The sequence below is a fragment of the Egretta garzetta genome, unplaced genomic scaffold (assembly GCF_000687185.1).
Source record: "Egretta garzetta isolate BGI_Z169 unplaced genomic scaffold, ASM68718v1 scaffold647, whole genome shotgun sequence".
Classification (NCBI taxonomy): Eukaryota; Metazoa; Chordata; class Aves; order Pelecaniformes; family Ardeidae; genus Egretta; species Egretta garzetta.
In genome coordinates, this window is record NW_009260191.1 from 91,936 (window position 1) to 102,940 (window position 11,005).

The window sequence follows — 11,005 nt, forward strand, 5'->3', positions numbered from 1 at the left end:
GGCTAACTGGCCATTCAAGCAGGTACTTTTTGCAAAACCTAGGCTTGTCCCAGGGCTGATTCTTTTTAGCTCTGGGATGCACAGCAAGGCCGGGACACTGCTGGCTCCTTGCTTGGGCTCCTCGCGCTGAAGGCAGGGAGATTTGTGCCGCAGACGGTTGCTGCGAGGCTGTCAGCTGTCTGGGGGTGTTTTGATGTGCTCTCAGGATACCTCGTCTGCCACTCCGTGGCTGCTTTGTGGCAGCGGAGATGCACCACGCAGCCAGAGCCAGGGTCAGAGTCTGCGTAGGGGCTCTGCACTGCAGTTTAGGAGTTGTCGCTATTTCTCTCTTCAGAGTTGCAGTCGGAGACCAGAACAAGCTTCAGCTGCTGCATGGACAAGAAGGCATGCCAGATCGGACCTGCAATTTGTCTTCAGCTGGGTTCAGCCTCAGATTTGTCAGAGAAAAATGCGTGACAACTGCTCGCCAGATGTCAGATATGTTAGTATTTTGTCCATCATCAACAAATGAGCTGCGGCAAACTGGGAAAATACACGTGAAGGAGTATAGTGCTATGGTGCAGAAAAGCTGTGTTCTGCCAATGCGAGCAGCACAGGAAGAAAAAAATAACAGCACAGAACATGGTTAACCTTGGTCACGAATGAAGTGCCTAGAGCTGAAATCCATCACTCTTACAGCTCTGCAAGGGGAGAGAGATATAAGGAAACTGTATGAATAAGAAAATCCAGTTGCAGTAGCTGCTGTTGTGCCATTCCTGTCTTCTCTGGCTCAAATGGAAAAGATGAGGGGTCAGCTTTGATGGATCCCTGTGTGTGCACCTATTACCCTCTGCCTCCTTTGTACCTGTCCAAGTGTTGCTGTAAGGCTCACTGCCCTGGAGTGGTGTGGTTATTCATCGAATATATATAAAATGATAAATGTTCCTTTTCCGTATCAAGTAAAGGTGGTCCATCCACCTAAGTAAAGACTGGTAATTATTGTCTTTTGGCAGGGTAGATGACACATCATGACTCCAATCCCATTATCGTCCCTACATACTATCGCAACCCTATTATGTCATGCTCACCCTTTCACCTAAGATTTCGTCACCCTTAGCACTCTCCTGGGGGGTCTGGCTCCCGCCTTAGATAAATAGATAGAAAGAATCAGCTTATTTACAGTTCATTAAATATTACCATTACAATTCATTAATTCATTAAGATCTTAAAACAGTCTGTGCTTGACTAGGAAATATACGTACAATATCCAATGAAGAAAATAACGCTTGATTCGATAAACAACGAGCGATCTTCTCCTGTCAGGAACTAGAGAGTCCTAAGTCTTTTAATAACTTGTAATTGCCTTGATACTGTTTTCCACATGCTTCTAAAGGAAATCCTATAAACTTAATAGTATTGGTATTTGTCAGTTCTTGAATTTGATCTTTTAGGTGTTGGTATTTCTTAACTTTCTCTGCCACTGCATCCACCAAAGATATTGATTTATTCTCATAACTAATGGTGATGTCTACTACTAGGGCCTGATCTCCTTTAACAAATACCAGGTCCAGTTTATATAGTTCATTTTGTTCATCTTTCAGCAGTGGCTCCTGGAATACTACCCATTCCTTCTTTTTGGCCTCATCCACCAATAATTCCCATAGTCGGTTATGTCTCTTAATCCTAGCATCCTGTACCTCTGGGCAGTATCTGGTAATAGGCAAACAGGTCTCATTCTCTGCCTGACAATGTCAGCATGATTCAATTTTAGTCTCTTGACTGCCCCTTGCTAAAAATTCTCTTGTGGGCTAGACATCAGTTCTTGGCTGTAATGGTGTGGTGAGCTTTCTGTGGGGAATGCCTCTATAGAATTTTAGCTAGTTGTTTAATCCTTCTCAAAGCTGGAAATTCCACAGCCCCAGGATACCAACTTGGTCCAATTCACAAATTCCTGCTTTTGCCAGTTACAGGGTCTAGGAAAGATGACTTCTGGAGTGGACGTCTCCCATTCCGAGGCTGGTTCCTCACCGCCTAATTCCTCTGATCTCACCATAACTGCTCTTGGGTCCCAAGTGGATGGTATTTCATCCTTATCTCCTCCTGCTGCAGTCCACAATCTTTCAAATTCTTTCTCAGTGGCTTCCTGCCAAATGACTGCTCTGTATCTTTGTTCTTTTCACCTCCTTTCTCTTCTGCTGCCTCAGATGTAACTTAGGTGCCTGCCTGTGGAAGGGCTCTGCGGACCTGTCCATGCCCTGTCTGTGATCTCCTGGCTCTCTTTGCTCTGCAGAGCTGCTCTTCGTGGCCCGTTTAAGACAACTTCTCACAAAGTACCCTCACACTTTCACCTCTGCTGCCCTTTGCACAAGGGAGGCATCCTCTAAGCAGCCACATCCTTTCTGCTTGTTCCTCAGATCTCTGCTTAAAAATTTCACCCTCCTGGTGTGCCTCTGAACCTCCACAGCAAGTCCTGTAACCCGTCACCTAACACCCGAAGGCAAACTCATGGGACTCTTTCTCAGGACTGACCAGATGCTCCGCTTTGTGTCTCTGTTCTTAATGCCTGGTGGGAATGGAAGCCCTAAGCTGGGTGAGTTCCACAGCAAGCAGTTGTGTTAAAAAAAAGCCAGTTTTCCTGAATATTTTCACTCTCTGTCAGCAGAAGTGACCTGAAACTCCTGCTTTTCATCAGGCACCCTGGGGAAACCTTGCTATGAAATAACTCTTTCTCCCTTGATGTGAAACACTTTGAATTGGGAGAAGAAAGTGTTTTCAGTTAGGTTTTTTTGACCGTGGCTACCACAGTGGGGTGCTGGCTTGTCAGACAGGTAACTGTAATATGTGATCATACAGTCTGTCTGACCTGCCCTTGCTTTGGAGTTTGGAGTTCATTCAGACCAGGAAAAAAGTCCTGTCCTGGGATGCTGTTGAACCATACTGTAAGCAAACGGCATTGAAGAAGAGACCTGGTAGTTTTGGTCAGTTGAAATGGTATGTACAGACCCAAATAGGATTTATGGCCATAAAGGTAACCCCACCTTTCCATCCTGTCCTCCCCCCCCCAAAAAAACCAACCAAAAAAAAAAACCCCAACCAAAACCACCCACCTAAAAAACCCCAGCAGCTTTTTTTAATGGAGCTGAGAGGCTTGTTCTTCTTGAGATGGCATCTCTGTTCTCGAAGTGAAGCTGTAGTCTTTGCCCACTGGAAGCACAACGCCAATGCCTGTACAACGTATGTACAACGTAGTTGCACCCGAGTGGAGCTAACACAGGTTGGAGCCTTGCTAAACACAAACTCGCACGTCTCTGCAGCTGGATCGCCACTGTCTACAAGATACTGAGCGTGCTGACCTGTTTCCAGGATAATCACCCTAAAATCTTTTTCCTTCTTTTACCTGTTAGAGTAAATGTTATGGTAGATCACACGGCAGGGAGAGGAGCAGTAGCTGACGCTGTGACATGTCAGCTGGCTTAGGATACACTTGGGTGTGCTTCCACAGGTATAAAAGAAGGGGAGGGGGGAGAATATCAACAGGATTTGAAATATTTGATGTTTGTTTGAGCTCAGATACCTTATTTGAGTCTCTGGAACTGGCAAATAAGCACTGAAGTCAAAGCAGTCAGAATCTGTTAGTATTTTCCTCATGTGAAGGGCTCTGGTAGGCACCCTCAATTGCTGGCGGAACGTGGTTTGAGGTGTCTAACTTGAGGCAACACAGATTTTTGAAACCCTTGGCATCAGATCCTGCTGGGGAGGAAACTTTGACAAACGAAGCAGAAGGGGAGGAGGGGGGAAAGAGAGGAGGTAGACTGGGAAATGAGCTCTGAGCCTGCAGAGCAGAGCATGGCCTGGATGTGGCTATCGTGGGACTCCTCCAGCTCCGCTCCTGCCAATCACCTCTCCCTGACCTGCCGAGCTGAGCCGCCCGGCTCCATCCCTTCCCCAAACGCTTCCACCCAGGCGATCCTCCTCTCCCTGCCCCTCCTCCCTCAGAGCAGTTGAAACCTTAATTCCTCATGCACTTCCCTGTCAGTTGTTGTTTATGTCAACTCACAATATCTGCAAATAGCAAAAAATGAAGCCCTCCCTTCTGGTTAGCATCCGCAGTCCCTGTTCCCTGGCATGAAGAGTCAAAACAATGTATGTATGATGTACGGGGAGGCTGCTCGGAGGGTTGGATCGATGTGGAAGGTACTAGCTGTTACAGAGTTAAGCGCTGAAATGAATAAACAAGAGGGATTGAATATACGCTCCCCCAAATTGCAGTGATTTTTCTCACTGAAGCACTGATCCATGAGGTTTTGAGTCGAGCACTGGGTACATTGATTTAAAAATGCATCCAGTTCTGGCTGCAGGCATCTGGCAGGCTGGGGCCTGGGGTGGAACAAGGGAGCAGCTCGGAGGTTTGTGCTGCTGCTTCCCGCCCTGGCTGCGGTGCCCGCTGCTGTAGGTCCCTGGAGGGGATGGATGAGTGCCCGTCCTCTCTGCAGTTTGGTATATGGGGCTGGGGCACAGGGGGGTCCTGTTTACCCATGGTCACAGGAGCGGGACATGCCCATTACAGCTTTGTAGAGAGCAGAGGGTGTGGATGTGAGCAATAGTTTTCAAACTGCCTGGTGATTCTGGGGTGTTGCACTTTAAAGACTGTTCCTTTTCCAGAGGTAAAGTCTCACTATCTTCTGAAAATCAGGCCCATTTCAGCATTCACAATACGTACCTCCCAAATCAGCTCTGTTTTTTAACAAAGCCCGGCTTGGGAAACGTCCCTTGAGACACTTGTGAAAGATTCTTGCTTGCAAAGCTACCTACTGATGTGCTCCTAATTAGCGTGATCGTGTTTTTTCAACAATGCCTCCAGTATAAAGGATTTTATTTTTCCTAATACAAGGTGTTTGTATTGGATTTTCTTCGGAATTGGATGTTGTGATTGGAGTTTCTGGAGCCTTCTAGGGAGCGTGTGCTCCCTCTTACTTTAACATGGGGCGTGTGAGTAAGGGAGAGGCAGTTTGCCTTTCTTTCCTGCCTCGAAGAGCACCAGAGAGCAGTGCTGAGGGTCGGGTTGGTTCCCTGCAGGCCTCTACAGGGCTCACTTGGCTTTCACTGCAGTTGTCTTGTTCTGGCAGTTTTAAGTTTCACACTGACCTTTAAACTGTAAATACCTTTTTGGGACTAAATGACTAGTGTGGGAGGGGGTTTTGAGCGTGATTTGCTGGGGTTTTGTGGGGTTTTTTTATTTTTTTTTTTTTTTTTTTTTTTTGTGATTCGCTGGGTTTTTGTGGGGTTTTTTTATTATTTTTTTGTCTTTTTATTTGAGCCATTAGAGCAGGAGGAGGAAGAGGACAGGCTTGTGATGAAGTTACTGGTCAGCAGCTGAGGCCTTGGTTCAGTTCTGGGTTTGACCTGTCTTCATCCTTGACAAGGATGCATGGACTCAGACCTGCAACTGTACTTGGTACCTCAGCTGATGAGAATAAAGTGCATGGATATCTTCGGGGGTGCATGAAAACAGTTATACCTCCTTTCTCCTCCATCTTAAGTATTTTTCTTGCATCTCTTTCCATGCAGCCTCTTCGGGCCAGGGACCAGCTCTTCTTGGTTACACTTGCAGTGCCAACTACAGTCAGGGTTGGCTCCTGTTACACAAGCAGTAGTGAAGCGGAGCCTTGTGGCTCTTCTCTGTCTACAAAGATTTGGCCTTGACATACCCCTAAAGCATGGCGGCCAGTGTGATTTCTAGGAAAAACAGAAAAGAGACGGTGGGTTCAAGTCTTAATGGTGCTGCTTGTACCGTAGGTGTGCAAGCCAAGGGCTGCTCTGCTCAGTCGGGCTTGCGGTGCTGGGCTGTGCTGCCTGTGTTACCCCCTGAGGTTGCTTCAGAACAGGCACCTCGGGCACAAAGCCCTCGTGGTGTCCTCTCTTCATGTTGTGGGTCTGAGAGCCCCAGGGTAGTTTGGCTGTCGTTCTGACTGATGTGTAAATTGTAGCGAGGCACTTCTTTCTTCCCTCCCACTCCCAAAGTTTCCTGAAAAACAGAATCTAAAGGCTTTTGTCTGGGATCATATTGCCTTCTGTGGTACACTGGCTGGCAGTAAAAAGAGGTCAGGCTCTAAAACCCAGCAAGGTGAATGCTAGAACTGCCACCAATTTCAGTGTGGCAGAGTTTCATGATTTATTTATTTTTTTTCTTTTTGCATAGGAACAAAACCTAAATGAGTAAAAATATTCTGGACCGGACTCTCGTTCTCCATTCTCTGGTAGCTGCTGTTTGTGGCACCTGTTCAAAAAGCACGTGAAGCATCGTGCTTTCCTAGCCTGGCACTGCTTCATACACTTCTGATGCACGCTTTGCATAGAGATAAGTGAAACAAATTCATCTAGAAGCTGAAAGGCTTTTGAGCCAGACCCCTGGAGCAAAGAAGGTCAGGACTGCCAGAGGAGAGAGCTTTTAGAGGGCTTGCAAGCACCAGTGATTCCTACTCTGGCAAACTAGAAGGAAAACGGTACAGCCTTTGGTTCCCCAAATGCCAGCAGAGTCGGCAAGAAACTGTTCATGCTGACTTCTGCTGGCATCACTTAGAGTAGTGGTAAGTAGTGGGCCTGTATGCACATTAGGTGGTTGATGAACGTGGTTAACATCATTCAGTAGCTCTATTTTCGAAGATCAGATCTATGATGCATTGTAACTTTATTCGTACCTTGATCTCCATAAACCTACTGACGTTCAGTTCCTCCCCAAGGGACTGAGCTGTGATGGTGCTGGACTGCTTTTCTGACTTTGTGACGGTGGATCTCAGAGCAGTTCTCAGGAATTGTCTGATTTTTTCCTACACCCATATAAGGCAGATAAGTACCATATGCACATCTGCCAGCTGAATCATCCCAATTCACACGCGTGGACTCGAGGTCTCACGCAGGCTGCTTACAACAGATACCTAATTTAGGTAATGTGACTATCAGAGTGTCTGCGCTTAAGACAATGAGTAGTTTGAGCTGTTTACTACCCAGGGATCTGGATTCCTGTGTGGAGAGAGGAGCGGTCAGTGCCTTGAACAGCCGAGCTCAGCTCAATCCTTGCTGCGCGGTGAGCTCTCTGCCGTTGCCTGCCGTCGGATGGAGTCTTCCCATAATCAGGTATCCATGTCAGCACAGCAGCACCACGAGGTCCCTTTGAACCTTGATGATGAAAGGCAGAGCAAAGCACTGCCCTGCGGTAATAAGCAGAGCACGGCACTTTGATGTTTTCCTTGAAGAAGTCAAACGGGAAGTTGCCTCCAGGGATTTATTTGCTAAACACACAAATATTAGCATGGGGTTGGGGGGGAGGAGGAGGGGGGATGTTGGTGAGTATTAGGATAGTCTAACGGCTTTGTGAGAATCGTGCTGACAAGGAAATACCGTGTCTCTGGGAGCTGGCTGTTGTCTGTTCGTGAAAAGGGGAGTCTTTATGCTTTTATCAGATGCACAAAACCAAGCAAGGACAGGATTTAATTCCAAACCTGATCCTGAAGGGGTTGTTTAGAGGAACCCATCTCCCTCCCTGGCCAACAAAGAGCAGATGCCTCAGCGGGATGGTGCAAGCTGCCGGGGGCCGGGCAGTGCTGGAGGGAGCGGCACAGCTTTACTGGGCTTTCCACAGGTGGGCTCAGTGGGACTGACCAGAGATGTTTGGGTGGGTATAGCTGGATGGCAAAGAGAATTGCTGGGAAACCTCGCAACCCTTTCTTCCTTCAAATATTAATGATTCTCCCTATTTCTAACCAGAGCACGTTAAGCAGCACCTGTAGGGCTGTCTTCTGTGTGAGAAAATCTATCTTCCAGTTGTGTAAATCTTGCTCGGTATGTGTCCCTCCCTCATCAATTAATTTACAGGATGAGCTGAGCTACATTTGTCAAACTTCAGTAGCACATTTGCTTATGTAAGGGCAGCAGTTTCCCTCCTGGATTTTGTCCTCAAAACCCATGGTGTGGCCATTGCACACATCTGTTGCAATCCTACTGGCAGCACAGCTGAAAATCTCTCCCTTGCTGCTGTCAGGGGAACAGCTATAGCCTGCCCGTGGCCACGCGTGAGGGAATTACCATAGCTCTAATCTGATGCACGCTCAGTAGCTTGGGGCATGGAAAGATGTTGGAGCAGACGGTAAAGCTTGGACAGCTTGCAGACTCTCCCAGACTGAGGTGGTCAACTTGCATTAGTTGTGGTGGTCACTGGGAACAGGACGAGAAGTAATAGGCTTTAACTGCAGTCAGGCAGAGTTAGGTTACCTGTTCAGGGCAGCGAATCTCTTGAGCAGATTGTGGAGTTGTTACTGGAGGGTTTAAAAAGCAGGACAGGCACACATCTTCCTGCAGGATCCTTCACTGTGCTGGAGAAATGGATCGAGTGACCTCTGGAGGTGTCTCGTTAGCCCTGTTTCGTGTTACTCAAAGCCGTAGCTTTGAAGAATAACTTTTTTTTTTAATTTGGCAATTGCACAAAATTTATACTGCATATATTGCCCTTAAGGCTCCTTACAGGCTTGTTCTGGTGCTGGGTTGCAGTAGCATTGTGAGAGAGAAGAGTCGCAAGGGTGGTTCAGCTGCCGAGCCGTTCAGCTCCATACCCTCTCGGCAGTGGTGGCCACCACTAGATAGGTCTTGGACAGCTGGCAGAAAGCAGAGGCAAGGTAAAATGAGTTCCACATCACTTTATGGTGATTCGTAAGAGCTGAGTTTGACCCTTGAAGCATGAGTCGTGATGTCTTACAAACTAATATTATCACCACTGGAAAAATTCATATTAGGGAGATTACACTCATTTACTTCGGCATTTTGGCTAAACATCCAAACTCAGTGGTCCAAACCTATATGGCAGTTAGATTTGGACCACTATCACACTAAATATTTCCCAAGGCTGGCTCTCAGCCTTCAGCCAAGCTGGTCTAGGTGAGTTGTCATGTTGGTGCTCTACCCTTCAGGTGCAAATCCAGTGTTTGCATGCTCTGGATCATACTGTCTGTGTCCGTGTGCAGCCTCAGAGCCAGGTGTCATGGTTTAACCCGGCTGGCAACTAAGCACCACGCAGCCGCTCGCTCACTCCCCCCCTCCCTCAGTGGGATGGGGGAGAGAATCGTAGGAAAGGAAAAAAAAGTAAGACCCGTGGGTTGAGATAGAGACAGTTTAATAAGAGAGAAGAATAACAATAGTAATAATAATAATGGTATGAGAATATACAGATTATATATAAAACAAGTGATGCACAATGCAATTGCTCACCACCCGCTGACCGATGCCCAGCCCGTCCCGAGCCGCGATCACGCAGCCCGAGCTGCGACCACTCCGCCCGCGACCGACCGATCGAACCAACTAACCCCCGCCGAGCATGACGTTCTATGGTATGGAATAGCCCTTTGGTCAGTTTGGGTTAGCTGTCCTAGCTGTGCTGTACTCTCAGCTTGTTGTGCACCTGGCTGAGCAGGAGAAGCTCAAAAAGCCTTGAGTGGTCTGAGCACTACTTGGCAACAGCTGAAAACATCAGTGTGTTATCAACATTCTTCCGGTATTAAATCCAAAACACAGCACTATGCTAGCTACTATGAAGAAAATTAACTCTATCCCAGCCGAAACCAGGACACCAGGCAAGTTCTATGCAGTAATTTTAGTAGGTAAGTGACCAGGAAAAAGTTCTAAATCTGGAAGTAACTAAACTTATAATTTTCAATGTCTGCTAAATACTCAAGGGAATTTTAACATGGACTGTGAATAATTAACACTAGCTATCAGTTTACAGCAGTTCTCTGGCTAAGACTAAGGACTATGCAAAGAAAGTAAAATAAAAATCACCCTTTAAAAATTTCCTAAAGGGAAGATGAAAGGTAAATAATTACCTAATCTCCTGAGATTCTGGTAAAGTCAGAATCTTCCACTGAAATGACTGAGGAAAAACATGACCTCCCTCTAAGTCAATTTAAGATTTTAATTGCAGTAAAGTTGGGTAATTCAGTTAAGATTCCCAGAGCAAACTGTAGCTGTGTCTCCCTGGTTACACTCATCTCTTTCCATGATTATACATTTTTAAAGGCAGTGACCCAAAATACTGCATGTGTATCCAAAAAGTTCCAAGGAAAGTGCAGTTTGAAGGTAAAATTTAGTATTGTCTAGCTTTCCTGGAGGAGTAATCGTGTTTCCCCATTGCGTAGTATTTTTCTGAGCATGCATCACTTTGCTTCTGTTCTGCTGCTGCATAGGGATGAAATACTTGCACCTGAAGGGAAAGAAATGGAGTTGGTGCTGCAGCTTTACATGTCTGTCTCGATGCTGTCCAATTCAAGGCCTTGATTTTGCTTTCACAGAAAGCCTTATCTGTCTGCTGTGGTAGATTTCCTTTTAAAGCAAAACAAAGAGCACAGTTTTGGATTAAATATGTCATCAGAAGATTGCACTGCTATGTATTCTGATTATCATAAAGAAAATACTGAACAGCTTATACTCAGACTCTGAAGAAATTCACCTCCAGGCTGAAAGCCAGTGTGAGAAATATTGGCTTGAAAGGGAGCAGTTTTGGAAGGTGATAAACCTCTGGAAATTGGATGAAATTTCCAAATGCTCCAGAAATGTAACAAACAGCTTATAGTTATAAAGAGTTGGCAAGAATAATCCCTGTTTGAGAAGAGCTTCTGGAGGACGGAACAAACTGAAGTCCCTTAATATCAGTTGGAAGTCTAGCCTCATTAGTGAAGTCATTTTTTTCAGCTAGAGACTGGCTCATCGCTGCACAGGGGGGGAGAGTGAAGGAGGGACTTGCCTGTGAAGGCAAGACATGCACCCAAGGGTTGTGTTTCCCATGGAACCTCCTTTCAGGACTTCCCTGTCTTAGCACTGGGGTGTAGATGGGGTAGGTGCCTCTGCCCTGGCCGTATGTCCAGGGTAGGGTCTGCCAGGGAGGGGGTCTGTGCCGGGTTTGGCTTGGTAGCTCCTCTCCCCAGTTGGCCTGAGGGTGTCTGAGTTGGCCAGCTGGTAGGTTGCCATTCATGACTTGTGCCTG